The sequence below is a fragment of the Pleurodeles waltl genome, chromosome 7, assembly GCF_031143425.1.
Source record: "Pleurodeles waltl isolate 20211129_DDA chromosome 7, aPleWal1.hap1.20221129, whole genome shotgun sequence".
NCBI classification, from domain to species: Eukaryota; Metazoa; Chordata; class Amphibia; order Caudata; family Salamandridae; genus Pleurodeles; species Pleurodeles waltl.
Window position 1 is genome coordinate 272,724,850 of NC_090446.1, and position 16,992 is coordinate 272,741,841.

Sequence of the window (16,992 nt, forward strand, 5' to 3'; positions counted from 1 at the left end):
GTACAACTCAGTTACCAAATGTTGACTTAAATCGAAAAACAGGATAGAGGTAGACGTGTGAAAGTTAATGTAATGCTAAAATTTAAAATGTTCTCACCTGTGGGTCACTGGAAATATTGCTGTATGACTGACTCCCTGTTGTCGTTGTCTTCTTCATCAGCTTCATCCTCATCACTGTCCACAGGGTCCACAGCTGCTACAACACCGTCATCTGGATCATCCTCCTGCAGAAAAGGCACCTGGCGTCGCAATGCCAAATTGTGGGGCATGGAGCAGGTGATGATGATGTCGCACACCTTCTTCGGTGAGTAGAATAGGGATCCACCTGTCATATGGAGGCACCTGAACCTGGCCTTCAGGAGGCCGAAGGTGCATTCGATCACCCACCAAGTCCGCCCATGGGCCTCATTGTACCGTTCCTCTGCCCTGGTCCTGGGATTCCTCACTGGGGTCAATAGCCACGAAAGGTTGGGGTAACCAGAGTCCCCCAAAAGCCATACACGGTGCCTCTGGAGTTGACCCATCATATCAGGGATGCTTCTATTCCGCAGGATGTAGGTGTCATGCACTGAGCCAGGCAACATAGCATTTACCTGCGAGATGTACTGGTCTGCCATACATACCATCTGTACATTCATGGAATGATAACTCTTCCTGTTCCTGTACACCTGTTCACTCCTGTGGGGGGGACTAGAGCTACATGGGCCCCATCAATAGCACCTATGATGTTGGGGATATGTCCAAGGGCATCGAAGTCACCTTTCACTGTAGGCAAATCCTCCACCTCAGGGAAAATGATGTATCTCCTTACGTGTTTCAGCAGGGCAGACAACACTCTGGACAGCACGTTGGAAAACATAGGCTGGGACATCCCTGATGCCATGGCCACTGTTGTCTGAAAAGACCCACTTGCAAGGAAATGGAGCACTGACAGCACCTGCACGTCAGGGGGGATTCCAGTCGGATGGCGGATTGGTGACATCAGGTCTGGCTCCAACTGGGTACATAGTTCCTGGATTGTGGCACGGTCAAACCGGTAGGTTACGATGACATGTCGCTCTTCCATTGTCAACAGGTCCACCAGCGGTCGGTACACCGGAGGATTCCGCCATCTTCTCATATGTCCCAGCAGACGGTGCCTACGAAGGACAACAGCGAAGAACCAGTCATTAGTCCTCCAGGTAAGTACCCACAGTCACACACAAGACTACACCATTCACATAACCCTTCCTGTATGTGTGTTGAGTGTAGGCCTAGCTATGTGTGACGCAGTATGAAATGAAGCCATGTGGGCCCCTGAAATGGCGGCTGCCTGACCTCTAAACTGGGACAATGGGATTATGAGATAACTGCGCTGGCGTTACACACCGTCGCGGTAGGCGGTCATAGACCGCGGCGCAATGCTGCATTGGTTAACATTGGACCCTATGGGTCCCAGGAGCCAATGAACAGGTGCGCCGGCGGTGATGATGCGCACAGCCGCGGACGTCACGGCCATTTTCTATCTGCTCAATCACTAGATACCTGACCTTCGACAGGAGAGGACCTACACTGCAAGTGCTGCTGTGACCTCTGTCTGGAAGCGACGATGGCTGCTGCGTCTGGGGAAAGGGCCCCTGCCTTGACTGCGCAGGAGTTGGAGAAACTGATAGACGGGGTCCTCCCCCAGAACACGCTACTCTACGGTCCTCCAGACCAACAGGTTAGTACACAGGGAGCACGTTGTATGGGCTAGGCCTGGGTGGAGAGGGCTGGTTGGAAGAGGGAAGGGTGCAGAGTCCATAGAACATTAATGCATGGGAATGAATGGGCTACATGGCCAGAGTAGGGAGGGGGCCACTCACAACGACGGTGCAGTTGGAAATGACTGTTCTTCTTTTCTTGTGCATGTCATGTAGGTCAGCGCCCACCAGAAGAGGGACATTTGGCGTGCCATCACCAAGGAGGTCCGGACCCTGGGTGCCCATCAGAGACGGGGCACCCACTGCCGTAAGAGATTGGAGGACATTCGCTGCTGCAGCAAGAAGACAGCGGAGGCTCAGCTGGGGATGGCCTCCCAACGTGGGAGGGGTGCCCGTCGCACCATGACTCCCCTGATGTTCCGGATCCTGGCGGTGGCCTACCCGGAGTTGGATGGGCGCTTGAGGGCATCACAGCAGACACAAGGGGGTGAGTACAACCTCATTCTGCGGACTTTGCGTGCAGTGGAGGTGTCTGGGTGGGGGAGGTGGGCTGTGGGTGTCCCTAGGCCAGGGCGAGCTAGGTAGGCAAGGCCCCTCCATAATGTAGCCCATGTGGCACTCTACCCCACCTCAGCAGAGTGCTAAGTCGAGGTATAGTTGCCCCTGTGGCATCCATGTGCGCCGATGTCCACCATTGCCATATAGGCCATATCCCAGAAATGGCATGTGCAGAGGGCAGGAGCACGGCATAATGCAGGGGGCATCTGCGTTTGTCTTGTCCGCCAACGGTAGCGGTATGCTATGCACTAAAACCCTCTTTCTTCTGTCTCCCCCCCTTTATCTGCTCTCCCTGTCCTTTTGTACATCAGCATCAACAGGCGGAGGTACAGTGGCACCGGAGCACGAGGGAGCTGCATCCCACATGGCCATGGAGGGCCACACCACAGACTCTGAATGCACCAGTGGGACGGAGGGCGAGGGGAGCTTCACGTCGGCCACTGGATCACCAAGCAGCGACACAGACTCGTTTGACGATGGGAGCTCCCTTGGGGTGGCGGCACCATCTGTGCCCCCCACCTCTACAGGTACAGCCGCCACCTCCCCTACCTGCACCGCCCTCCCAGCAGCCCCTCAGAGTTCGCCCCGTGCCCGCTCACCCAGGAGGGTGGGCATCACCTTCGCCCCAGGCACCTCAGGCCCTGCCCCAGTCACCCCTGCTGCCCTCAGTGAGGAGGTCATTGACCTCCTCAGGTCACTCACTGTTGGGCAGTCTACCATTGTGAATGCCATCCAGGGTGTAGAACGAGAGTTGCAACACGGTAATGCATTCCTGGAGGGCATTCATTCTGGTCAAGCTGTCCTTCAGAGAACCCTGCAATCTTTGGCCTCAGCACTGATGGCAGCAATTGTCCCTGTGTCTAGCCTCCCCCCTCCAACTTCCTCCACCCAGACCCAATCTCCTGTACCCCATCCCATCCCAAGCACACCTACAGAACATCATGCACACAAGTCAACATACCCAAGTAGCTCAAGCAAACATAGGCACCACACACACCACAAGCACTCACGCAAGCCTCACCCACATACAGACACAACAACATCCACTGCCTCCACTGTGTCCCCCTCCTCCTCTATTCCCTCCTCCCTCCCAGTGTCGTCTACACTCTCACCTGCATGCACTACATCTACAGCCACTAGGACTCGCACCAGTGCACCCAGCACCACATCCCGCTCACCTGCACTCACCACCTCCACTGCCATTTACACGTCCCCTGTGTCCTCTCCCAGTGTGTCTGTGACGCCCCCTCCCAAAGTACACAAACGCCGGCAATCACTCACCCAACATCCATCCACCTCATGACAGCCTCCAGTACCTGCACCTGCACCCAAAACACCTAAAGTGACACCTCCGACAACCACCTCCTCTTCCTCCACTCCCAGACCCCCTCCAGCTACCCATCCCAGTGTACGTCAGAAACTGTCCCTCTGTAAAGTTGACCTTTTTGCCCCCACCCTACCCCCTCCAATTCATCAGTCCCATCGTAGCGCCTCAGCCAAAAAGCCTCCAATACCAGTGGTGCCTGTTCAAGGTTTTTGGAGTGCACCGGCCACCAGGGCAGGCAGTAGGACCCGGAGCCAAGGCACTCGCAGCCCACCCTCTGTAAAGGCAATAAAATTGGAGAGTGGACGACGGGACCGTGTTAAGACTCCAGGTGGGAAAACAACTGACATGGGTTCCAAGGGGATTGGAGAGTCAGCTGTGACTCCCCCAAAGGTGGGGAAGGGCCAGAGGAAGTCTGCCCAGCCTGTTGTGAGTGTCACGGCGAAGAAGTGCGCCATCATTTCCGGCGGTCGAGACACAACCGCCAGCACCGTCGTTACTGGTCCAGAGACCACTGCCATAGTCACAGCCCAGGAGGGCCCCACTATTGTCACTGGTCAGGAGACCACCGCCGGAGTCAGTGCCCAGGAGGGCCCCACTATCGTCACTGGTCCAGAGACCACCGCCAGAGTCACAGCCCAGGAGGGCCCAAGTATCGTCACTGGTCAGGAGACCAACGCCAGAGTCACAGCCCAGGAGGGCCCCACTATCGTCACTGATCAGGAGACCACCGCCAGAGTCACAGCCCAGGAGGGCCCAAGTATCGTCACTGGTGCAGAGACCACCGCCAGAGTCACAGCCCAGGAGGGCCCCACTATCGTCACTGGTCAGGAGACCACCGCCACCACCGGAGTCAGTGCCCAGGAGGGCCCCACTATCGTCACTGGTCCAGAGACCACCGCCAGAGTCACAGCCCAGGAGGGCCCAAGTATCGTCACTGGTCAGGAGACCACCACCATGGCAAAGCACCACTGAACTGTCCTGAACCGCCATGGCAAAGCACCGCTGAACAGGGCAAAGACCGCCATGTCAATGCACCGCTGAACTGTCCTGAACCGCCATGGCAAAGCACCGCTGAACTGTCCTGAACCGCCATGGCAAAGCACCACTGAACTGTCCTGAACCGCCATAGCAAAGCACCGCTGAACTGTCCTGAACCGCCATTGCAAAGCACCGCTGAACTGTGCTGAACCGCCATGGCAAAGCACCGCTGAACAGGGCAAAGACAGCCATGTCAAAGCACCTCTGAACAGGGCAAAGACCGCCATGGCAAAGCACCGCTGAACAGGGCAAAGACCGCCATGTCAAAGCACCGCTGAACAGGGCAAAGACCGCCATGTCAATGCACCGCTGAACAGGGCAAAGACCGCCATGTCAAAGCACCGCTGAACAGGGCACAGACCGCCATGGCAAAGCACCACTGAACTGTCCTGAGCTGCCATGGCAAAGCACTGCTGAACAGGGCAAAGACCGCCATGTCAATGCACCGCTGAACAGGGCAAAGACCGCCATGGCAAAGCACCGCTGAACAGGGCAAAGACCGCCATGGCAAAGCACCGCTGAACAGGGCAATGCCCCGGGTAGGAACGAATGGGCCGCCACATCAGGCATCCTTATCCCATGTGCAGCTGGGACAGTGACAGACCACGACCTTTCACGGGGAGACTCATCCAGTCTGGGCACCAGTCCCCCCCAGTACCAGTAGAGACCTGCATCAACTTGAGAGACTGTGGCTTTGCACTCCCCAGGATGGCACAGTGGGCAAACCACCCACTGTGTAGACTTGAGAGACTGTGGCTTTGCACTCCCCAGGATGGCAGAGTGGGCAAACCACCCACTGTATAGACTTGAGAGACTGTGGCTTTGCACTCCCCAGGATGGCAGAGTGGGCAAACCACCCACTGTATAGACTTGAGAGACTGTGGCTTTGCACTCCCCAGGAGGGCATGAATGGGCATGGAGCCCCGTTGTGGATCTGGCTTTGCAGTCATCCGGCTGAGGTGCCCCCCCTTCCCTTCCCCCTGAGGTGCCTGTAGAATTTCTATCTGATGCCCCGGCAGTGTTCTCTCCGATTGTGGTCAGGTATCGTTTGTGGGCCTCGCCCATGTATTTTTGGACTGATGGTGCACGGACATTGTTATGTACATATCTACACTACTTCTCATCTTGTATATAATTCTGACTGATTTTCAAATATATATCTGTATATTTTTGTATGACATGTATATTGGCACATTACATTGTTTGACCGATTTTCGCTTTGTGTATTCATTCTTCCGGGGGGATTGTGGGTTGTTAGTGTGATTTTTGTGAATGCATTGGTGTGTATGTTGTAATATGCGAGGGTGGGGGTGTTTGGTGTGTGTCCCCCTAACTTTTGCCTCCCCCCCCATGTCGTAGGTGCAGTACTCACCGTTGTCTGCGGCACCTACGTAGCTGTTGGTCGTAGAAGAGCAGAAACACAAGGGCAGGGAGTATTTGGAGTTCCGGCTCCATGGATTCCTCGTTCCTCGTGGGATATGTTAAGGTGAGCGTTTTCCCATAGCAAAAGCTGTTTCCGCCGTGTTTTTATCCACGGTGAATCCGCCCCGGAAAAGGTGGCGGATTGGCGGGTTGTAATAGTGTGGGCGGTACTTTGTCTTCCGCCTGTCTGTTGGCGGTGATCGCCGCGCTGCTTATCTGTACAGCCGTGGCGGGCGAAGTGTTAAAGTGGCTGTCTTTGTTGGCGGTTTCCGCCAGGGTCATTATTCCCTTTTTTTGTCCTCCGGACTGTTTGCGGTATTTCCTCTGCTTTAACACCGTCCGCCAGGGTTGTAATGACCACCAACATCTGTACTGTGGTTGAAAGGGCCATTTCGCCAGAGAATGTCCAGCAAAACCCCAAAGACAAACAAACCCCTACCAAGAAGATGGTAGCAAATGCACAGATCAAGCAGACAAAACTAGACCACCCAAGGTGTACAGAAGGGTTGCTCTTGGGTGTAAGCGTGGACCCATCACAAGATGGTAGAAAACTTTTACTCAAGTCAATACATCTAAAGTTAGATCTAGAAGTACTGGTTAAACAAAAGACTTATCTATACTGTAGAAAGCCATAGTAGATTCTGGGGCTACTGGAAATGTTATCAATGCACAATTGATCCAAACATGGGGGATCCCATGTAAGAAGAAGAAAACACCAGAAATAGTACAAGCCATAGATGGGAAGCTTCTAGCTGGTGGTCCAGTGATTCTACAGACCCTCCCCTTGTCTGTGATCTGTAAAGGGGGGAATCAAGACACCAAACAAGAAGAAAAAATAATCTTTGATGTCATCCATGCCCCTCAATATGGGATCATCCTTGGAATGCCGTGGCTAAACTACCATAACCCTGTAATAAATTGGCAAGAAAGGAAAATCACGTTTTCTTTACTCCTGTGTAAAGAAAAATGAATCCAGACATCAAGTGTCACAGATCCTCGCAAATCCCACATAGCCATAGCCGCTGAAACAGATGTAACATTGCCTTTGCAGTATTCATGATTCCTTGATGTTGTTGACAAAAAAGAAGCCTTCTCCACCGCCCCAGTCTTGACTCACCCAGATACTGACTGTCCATTCATAGCAGAAGCAGATGCTTCAGACATGACAATTGGGACCGTGTTATTGCAGCACAACAAAGATAATCGCCAAACGGACGATCTATCCAAACAAGATTTTACCTTGTTAGCCACAATCCAGCCCCCACGAGCTATCATTGCTCCAGACAAAATCCTTAGTATCATCAAAACCGAAGACTTTTTTGAAGAAATTCGTAATTCTTTCACCATTGAAAAAAGGCAGAAATGGGCTCAAGCAGACCCCAAAAGATCGATCAAACAAGGCCTATCTTTTCATGATGCATGTTTATTTGTTCCAACTACCAAGCTGCGCAAATTAGTGTTTCATTGGTTGCACGTTATACCTTCGGCAGGTCATCCAAGTATTCCTAAGCCTCTTGAACTAATACAACGATATTTTTGGTGGCCTACTTTGACAAAAGACGTCAAGCAAATGGTAGCTAACTGCGAAGTTTGTGCTTGCATCAAGACAAGTCATTCAAAACCAAAAGGGCGGTTACATCCTCTCCCAACTCCACTCCGACATTGGGAAAACACATCATTAGACTTTATTACAGAACTGCCAGTTGTTCAACATCACTCAGTAATCCTTGCAGTGGTAGGTAGTCTCACTAAACATGCACATTTCATTGCTTGCAGGAAATTGCCTACCTCCAGTGAATTGGCAACAATACTTTTAAATCGAGTGGTCCGTTATCACGGATTATCAAAAGTGATTCTCTCCAATCAAGGATCACAATTTGCCTCTAACTTCTGGAAAACATGGTGCAAAATGCTACAAGTTACATCTACACTATCTACCAGTCATCATCCTCAAAAGGATGGCCAAACTGACAGACTGAATCAAACGTTCAAACAATATCTGCATGCTTACAATGAGAAAGCACTTCCTTCTTGGAAATCAATGCTTTGGTTAGCTGAACTGGCCTACAATAACTCATATCATACTTCCACTGGCGTAACGCCTTTTTTTGGTCTATACGGCTATCATCCTGATCCCTTGCCAACCACAATTCCACAAGAAAGTTCGCTTACACCAGCGGTGTCAGAAACAATACGACAACTCCATCAAACCCAGAAACAAATCCAGCAACATCTAGATAAAGCAAAACAAAAGTATAAAAAACATTATGACAAAAAACATTGTGAAGGACCACAATATAAACAAGGAGACAGAGTGTGGCTTTCCACACGCCATATTGATTTCAAGAAAAAACATATCTTTAATCTCAAATATATAGGTCCTTACACAGTCCTTCAGCAGATCAATCCAGTAACCTATAAGCTGCAGTTACCAAAATAACTACGTATTCATCCAATGTTTCATACTTCTCTCCTGAAATGAGCAGTCCAAAAAACCCGCTCTCACCCAGCTCCAGTTCTAGTACAGGGAGAATTGGAATACGAAGTAAAATACGTTCTGGATTAACAATTTAAAGGTCGTAATCTCTGGTATCTAATATCTTGGAAAGGTTACGGTCCAGAGAACAACTCATTGGTCTCCGCATCTGACATTCATGCTACACGACTAGTGCAGCATTTTCATCACCTAAACCCAGACAAGCCAGGCCCTAGAGCGCATTCGGGAGGGGGGAGTACTATCAACATCAGGACAGTGCGCGCTCTACTAGCGACGTAATGCAAAAAGCCAATTGTTATGCAATGTAATAATTCATGCATTGTGTGTTGATGCAGTATGTTAACCTTTTGCATTGCAGAGATTTATCTTGAAATGTCATAAATGCTGTTTGCAATGTATTGTTCATTTTCAAGCCTTTGCTGCAGGATTACAGGGAGTAGTTAGGGTGTGGTCCTTATTCTGAGCCCTTCTAGAATCCTTTCTTGCAGTCTGGCTGGGTGTGGCACGTGGGTGGGGTCTGGGTCTATTTAAGAGACCCATCCCAGCTCCACATGCTCACTATTCAGAGGTCCCGGTGCAGAACAGCAGCATTTTCCTGAGCTCCTGCTCCGGAGCCCTACCTAGGCTTTTCCAGGCCCTTTCCTCATTATCTTGGTGATCCTCAAGCAGGGCGGTAAGGCGGAGGTCGGGTTAGACCCCGACTCCGTTTTCAAAAATATTCGAGTTTTGGGCCTTTCGGTTAATCGCGTGTGCGATGGTTTTCTTGGCTGCGCGATCATTTCATGGCATTTGAATCTTGATGTACGTATCGGCAACAGAGTGCGCAATTCATTCTAGGCATTTAACTCTTGCAGTACAGATTGGCAGAGTGCGCGATCATTTCATGGCATTTAACCCTTGTAGTACTGATCGGCAGAGTGCGTGATCATTTCAGGCCTTTTCGTCTAGCTGCACAATCTGGCATTAAGGTGTGCAGACGTTTCTAGAGAATTGACTCTTGAAACCCAAAACCAAAAAGAGTGATATTCAATGTTCAGAGTATTCTTGAAACTCAGAATGAACAGAGTGTTATTCCATGTTCAGAGTATCCTTGGAACCTAGATTAAACAGAGTGTTATTCAGTGTTCATAGTATTCTTGAAACCCAGATCCAACAGAGTGTTAGTCACTGTTCAGAGCATGAGATGTTATTCTAAAAACGCTCATATGAAAGTTTGCATAATCCTTTATTTTCCAGGTACCCAGAGCTAATAAGGTCATGTTATAGAAAAGCTCTTGATCATTCATGTTATCAGTATATACATATTTGGAACAAAGTTTATGAAAGTCAATGTGAATAATCTTGCTATTGTGTTCTTAACTCTAGCTTCCACAGGTCTCCTTCCCCGCTCTGTGCTATGATAGCTAGTAGAGTTTGGAGCTGCCAAGAGGTGGACAAATTGGGAGCAGACGCAAGCCCCGAGGATCCGGTCTCCCTGACAGAATAGTGAGCCCACAAACTTTTAATCCTCCTGTTTTGCGCTAGGTTCTCAATATGGCCCCTTGGGAAGAGTTACTTCAGGTAGTTACGCAGCTCCAATTAGATGTAGTTGAAACTAAACACATAGCAGCCAATTTAGCAGAAAGGGTGGATCAGTTACAAAACTGAGTGGGAAAGATGGAGCAAAGTCCTTTGGGTACAGGTGGGCTTAATCCTTCAACTAACATTTCACTCACAGTTCCCACACCCATTCCTTTGGCTCCCCCAGAAAGGTTTTTAGGTGATCCTCAGAAAGCACAATCCTTTTTGACTCAAGTAGAATTGCATTTTACATGTCGACCAAACACCTTCCCTGATGCCCAATCCAGGGTGGCCTTCCTGCTATCCTATTTGACTGGAGACGCGGTCACCTGGGCACCCCTCTTGTGTGTAAAGACAGTCCCCTGCTTTATAATTGGAGAAAATTTGTCCGGGAATTTGAAAGAGTGTTTGATCGAAGAACAGTTACTCTATCCGCAGATGGAGAACTGCTAGAAGTGCGACAAGGCAATAAAGATCTAGGGGCCAGATGTAGTAAACTCCAATTTTGCGACTTGCAAATTGCGAGTCTGACCGACTCGCAATTTGCAACTCACAAAATTGGATGCAGAAAGGTGTCTCAGACACCTTCTGCGACTCGCTATGGGGTCGCAAAGACCCACCTCATCAATATTCATGAGGTGGGTCGCAGTTTGCGACCCCATAGCGAGTCCCTGCACTCACAGGGATGGTGGCCTGCTATAGTCAGCAGACGTCCATGTCTGTGACTGCTTTGTCAATAAAGCAGTTTTTTTTTTTCATTTTGCAGCCCGTTTTCCTTAAAGGAAAACGAGCTGCAAAATGAAAACTAAAACGAAACCATTTGGTTTCGTTTTTTTCAGAGCAGGCAGTGGTCCATAGGACCACTGCCTGCTCTGAAAAAATATTTTTTTCGGCATTCACAAAGGGGAAGGGGTGCCATGGGGACCCCTTCCCTTTTGTGAATGAGTTACCACCAGTGTGACACTGGTGGTAACTGCGAGTTGGTTTGCGACCGCATTCGCGTCACAAAGCATCTCTGAATGGCGATGCGGTCGCAAATAGGATGGGAACACCCCTTCCTATTTGCGAGTCGCATTCCCAAATTGCGAGTCGGTACCGACTCGCAATTTGGGGATGAGCATCGCGTTCGGCCTTTTGCATGCCGCAAACTGCGTTTTTCACAGTTTGCGACATGCAAAAGGCTTCGTACATCTGGCCCCTAGTTTCTTATTTGGCTAGCTTTAATCAGCTGATAGCAGAAACATCCTGGCCTGAAGAAAAGCAAGCAGTCCTGTTCTACCAAGGACTCAAAGATGAGCTAAAAGACATTCTTGCTCAAATCATTCCTCAACCCACGGATTGTCAATATCTGATAAATCTTGTTTTGAGACTAGATCATCGTCTTGCAGAACAACAGGTAACACGCAAAAAGACTGAGAACAATTCCTGGCGTGTTCATGAGCACAGAGAATCACAATTTCAGAGAGAGAACATTCATGAACCACTGGGAATTGGAACCATCAGGCGGCCCATAACTAAAGAGGACAAAGATCTATGTAGAAAAGACAGACAATATCTGTACTGTGGTTGAAAGGGCCATTTCGCCAGAGAATGTCCCGCAAAACCCCAAAGACAAACAAACCCCTACCAAGAAGATGGTAGCAAATGCACAGATCAAGCAGACAAAACCAGACCACCCAAGGTGTACAGACGGGTTGCTCTTGGGTGTAAGCGTGGAACGATCACAAGATGGTAGAAAACTTTTACTCGAGTCAAGACATCTAAGGTTAGATCTAGAAGTACTGGTAAAACAAAAGACTTATCTATAGAAAGCCATAGTAGATTCTGTGGCTACTGGAAATGTTATCAATGCACAATTGATCCAAACATAGGGGATCCCATGTAAGAAGAAGAAAACACCAGAAATAGTACAAGCCATAGATGGGAAGCTTCTAGCTGGAAGTCCAGTGATTCTACAGACCCTCCCCTTGTCTGTGATCTGTAAAGGGGGGAATCAAGACACCAAACATGAAGAAAAAATAATCTTTGATGTCATCCATGCTCCTCAATATGGGATCATCCTTGGAATGCCGTGGCTAAGCTACCATAACCCTGTAATAAATTGGCAAGAAAGGAAAATCACGTTTTCTTCACTCTTGTGTAAAGAAAAATGAATCCAGACATCAAGTGTCACAGATCCTCGCAAATCCCACATAGCCATAGCCGCTGTAACAGATGTAACATTGCCTTTGCAGTATTCATGATTCCTTGATGTTGTTGACAAAAAAGAAGCCTTCTCCACCGCCCCAGTCTTGACTCACCCAGATACTGACTGTCCATTCATAGCAGAAGCAGATGCTTCAGACATGACAATTGGGGCTGTGTTATCGCAACACAACAAAGATAATCGCCAAACGGACGATCTATCCAAACAAGATTTTACCTTGTTAGCCACAATCCAGCACCCACGAGCTATCATTGCTCCAGACAAAATCCTTTGTATCATCAAAACCGAAGACTTTTTTGAAGAAATTCGTAATTCTTTCACCATTGAAAAAAGGCAGAAGTGGACTCAAGCAGACCCCAAAATATCGATCAAACAAGGCCTACCTTTTCATGATGCATGTTTATTTGTTCCAACTACCAAGCTGCGCAGATTAGTGTTTCATTGGTTGCATGTTATACCTTCGGCAGGTCATCCAAGTATTCCTAAGCCTCTTGAACTAATACAACAATATTTTTGGTGGCCTACTTTGACAAAAGACGTCAAGCAAATGGTAGCTAACTGCGAAGTTTGTGCTCGCATCAAGACAAGTCATTCAAAACCAAAAGGGCGGTTACATCCTCTCCCAACCTCCACTCCGACCTTGGGAAAACACATCATTAGACTTTATTACAGAACTGCCAGTTGTTCAACATCACTCATTAATCCTTGTGGTGGTAGATAGTCTCACTAAACATGCACATTTCATTGCTTGCAGGAAATTGCCTACATCCAGTGAATTGGCAACAATACTTTTAAATCGAGTGGTCCGTTATCACGGATTACCAAAACTGATTCTCTCCGATCAAGGATCACAATTTGCCTCTAACATCTGGAAAACATGGTGCAAAATGCTACAAGTTACATCTACACTATCTACCAGTCATCATCCTCAAAAGGAAGGCCAAACTGACAGACTAAATCAAACATTCAAACAATATCTGCATGCTTACACTGAGAAAGCACTTCATTCTTGGAAATCAATGCTTTGGTTAGCTGAACTGGCCTACAATAACTCGTATCATACTTCCACTGGCACAACGCCTTTTTTTGGTCTATTCGGCTATCATCCTGATCCCTTGCCAACCACAATTCCACAAGAAAGTTTGCTTACACCAGCGGTGTCAGAAACAATACGACAACTCCATCAAACCCAGAAACAAATCCAGCAACATCTAGATAAAGCAAAACAAAAGTATAAAAAAGATTATGACAAAAAACATTGTGAAGGACCACAATATAAACAAGGAGACAGAGTGTGGCTTTCCACACACCATATTGATTTCAAGAAAAAACATATGTTTAATCTCAAATATATAGTTCCTTACACAGTCCTTCAGCAGATCAATCCAGTAACCTATAAGCTGCAGTTACCAAAATAACTACGTATTCATCCAATGTTTCATACTTCTCTCCTGGAGAGAGCAGTCCAAAAAACCCGCTCTCAACCAGCTCCAGTTCTAGTACAGGTAGAATTGGAATACGAAGTAAAACACGTTCTGGATTAAAAATGTAAAGGTCGTAATCTCTGGTATCAAATATCTTGGAAAGGTTACGGTCCAGAGAACAACTCATTGGTCTCCGCATCTGACATTCATGCTACACGACTAGTGCAGCGTTTTCGTCACCTAAACCCAGACAATCCAAGCCCTAGAGCGCTGACAAAAACACTTGAAGTGGAGTTACAGGTTACATTTTGACACAAAAGATTTTGAACATATAAGATCTTCAGGAATGAAACCACACCCTACGGTGTTACTCCAAAGTGTCCAGACATGGGGAGCATAAGACAAGTGGGATGGCAGATGGGTAAAGAAGAGAGATAAAAGGAAAAGGGATTCTGCGAATCTTACTGCAAATGTGCAGCAGGGTGAGGATCCAGTAAAAATATTACCAATGAGAGAGATTCCAGGAGGGAATTTTGTTCATGTCCCTTGGAGCAGAAGTGACATTCTGTCCTTCATAAATGACTATCCTAGGAAAACCAGTAGAATGGTACCAGGAGACAAACAGGTTCCTGAAACTTGCAAAATGCCTGTGGGAAGACTTCAGATAGTAGTTCCAGCTGATTTATGTATGGAGTGCAAGAGGAGTATAGATTGGCTGACAAAGGAACCAGCGAGAGATCCGATCACAGGTGCACCATCTCCTGAGGTAATGAAATATTACTACAAAGTGATTGAGCTTTTGCAAACGAGAATTTCGCCCAAAAACATTGACAGGCAGAGAATAGACAGGACAGCTCAGGAAGCGAAAGAGTCAATACATGCATATTATGAGAGATTGCTGCAGGCGTTTAAGCATTACAGTGGTACACAAACAATTGAGCCAAAAGACATGATTCATTTTTTGTTTAGATTTGTGGAAGGATTGAGACCTGAAATTAGCCAGATGATTAAGAGTCATTTGATATGCAGGCAAGCAAAGCCGATTGATGAGGTATTGCAATATGCAAAGTGCTGTGGCGACGAGATTGAGTTGAAGCAGAGAAAGATGAAAGAAAAGGCGATGGTGATGCAGATTAGAGCTGCACAAACGGGGATGGAGGAAAAATGTTCACAACAGCAGCAGCAACAGGAAAATGTGGTATTTCAAAATCAGATGAGAGGCAGAGGTCGCAGAGGAACTGGAAATGGAAACCGTATTCCCAATTTGGGTACTGTAGTGGTTCAGAGTGATGTGCAGGGAATGAATAAATAGTTGCCTTGTCACGCTTGCGGAGCACTCGGGCACTGGAAGCGGGAGTGTCCGATGTTGGTACAGGAAAGTGTTGTTCAGCAATCAAGTGACATGAATTTGTTCCAAAATATGAGAGGACCAAGAATGAGAGGTCATAATCCAAATTTCCAGAACAATGTGAATCAGATGCAACATTTCCAACCCATGCAGCAGGTGCAAATGCCACATGTGCAGATGGCACATCACAGCCAATGCAACACAAGTTCAAATGATACCTAGACAGCAAATCCAAATACCTGAAGCCCCATTGGAACAGCAGCAGGTGATGCTTCCTCAACAGGTCACAGGTCAGAAGTTTAACCAGAGTAATAACACAGTACACCAATTCCCGTTACACAGTGAGAATGGAATAAATGATGATTGGATGAGCGAGAGTTCTGATGAAGAAGAATGTGTGCTTGCAGCTTCCTTGGAAGTAGACCAGAAAGCTCCATATGTGAATGGAAGAGTAATGGGTCATAAAGTTTCCTTCTTGTTTGAACCAGGAGCTACACACTCTACAGTGAGAACTGCTGAAGTTCCAAACCTGCTGCTTTTTGGAAAAATAGGCTCAGATTGTTGGAGAAGCGAATCAGTATTTGACCAACCCAATTACAGAACCGGTTCATGTTAAAATTGGCAACTTTAAAGGATTACACAAATTCGGAGTCTGTGATTCAGGTCCAGTATCCCTATTGGGAAGAGACTTGCTGTGTAAAACAAGATGCTCAATTACTTGCTCAAATGATGGGATCGAGATACAGACAAACAGTGATGATGAAGATGACCCAACTCCAGAGACAGAGTGTGAAATGATAAATGAAGTGTACCCTCTGATTAGTGTCTTTCCAGTATTTACATTAAAGGATCGTCCTCCTGATTTACAGGTAAACAGTTAAAGACAGAGTTTGGGATTTGACAGGGAAAAAGATTGGCCTGATAAAGGGAGTTGAGCCAGTTAAGGATCCAGTAAAGCCGAACAGAATTTTTCCCTATATTCCACCGTACCACATGCCACAGGAGATGATTGAGAAGGTTGCTCCCATAATTGTAGAATTTGTAAACCAAGGGGTCGTAAAAGAAGTGTTGAGCAGTCTGTGTAATTCACGGATAATGAGATTGTGAAAGCCCTGTGGGAAAGTTCATATTGTCCAGGATCTGAGAAAAATCAATGACATTGTAATCAAATGTTGTCCCGTAGTACCAAATCCAGCTGTGATTTAGTTTCAGATTCCATGCTATGCTGAGTGGTTCACCCTCATAGACTTGTCACAAGCCTTCTTTTCAATGCCTCTTCATGAGGACGGGCAATTTCTCTTCTGTTTCAAATTTTTAGATCAAGTTTATTATTGGTGAAGAATTCCTCAAGGGCTTTCAGAGTCACCTTCCATATTCAACCAGATCTTGAAAAAGAACCTGGAGTAACTGGAAATGCCTTTCCAATCGACATTGGTACAGTACATTGATGATTTGTTGATTGCATCCAAAATGAAGGAAGAGTGCACAATTGCCTTACTGAACAATTTGGGGAAGAATGGTCATAAAGTGTCACCTCTTAAATTACAATACTGTCAGAAAGAAGTGAAGATTTTGAGTCACCAGATTGAGAAGGGAATAAGGAAAATATCCAGAGAAAGGGTCACAGCCATATTGCAGATGAGTCCCCCAGCCACACTGGATGTTTTTGGGAATGGAAGGCTACTGTCGCCAGTGGATTCACAACTTTTCAGTCATTTCAAAGCCATTGCAGAAGCTGACTCACAAAGAAGTCACTCATCCCCTAGTGTTAGATCAGGCTTGTATGAAAGCATTTTCTGAAATTGAGAGAGTTTATGCAAAGCTCTGGCTTTGGAAATGCTTGACTACACTAAGTCCTTCATGTTGTTTTGTCATAAACGTGATGGATGTTCTTTGTCTGTCTTGACTCTATTCCATGGAGCATACTTTT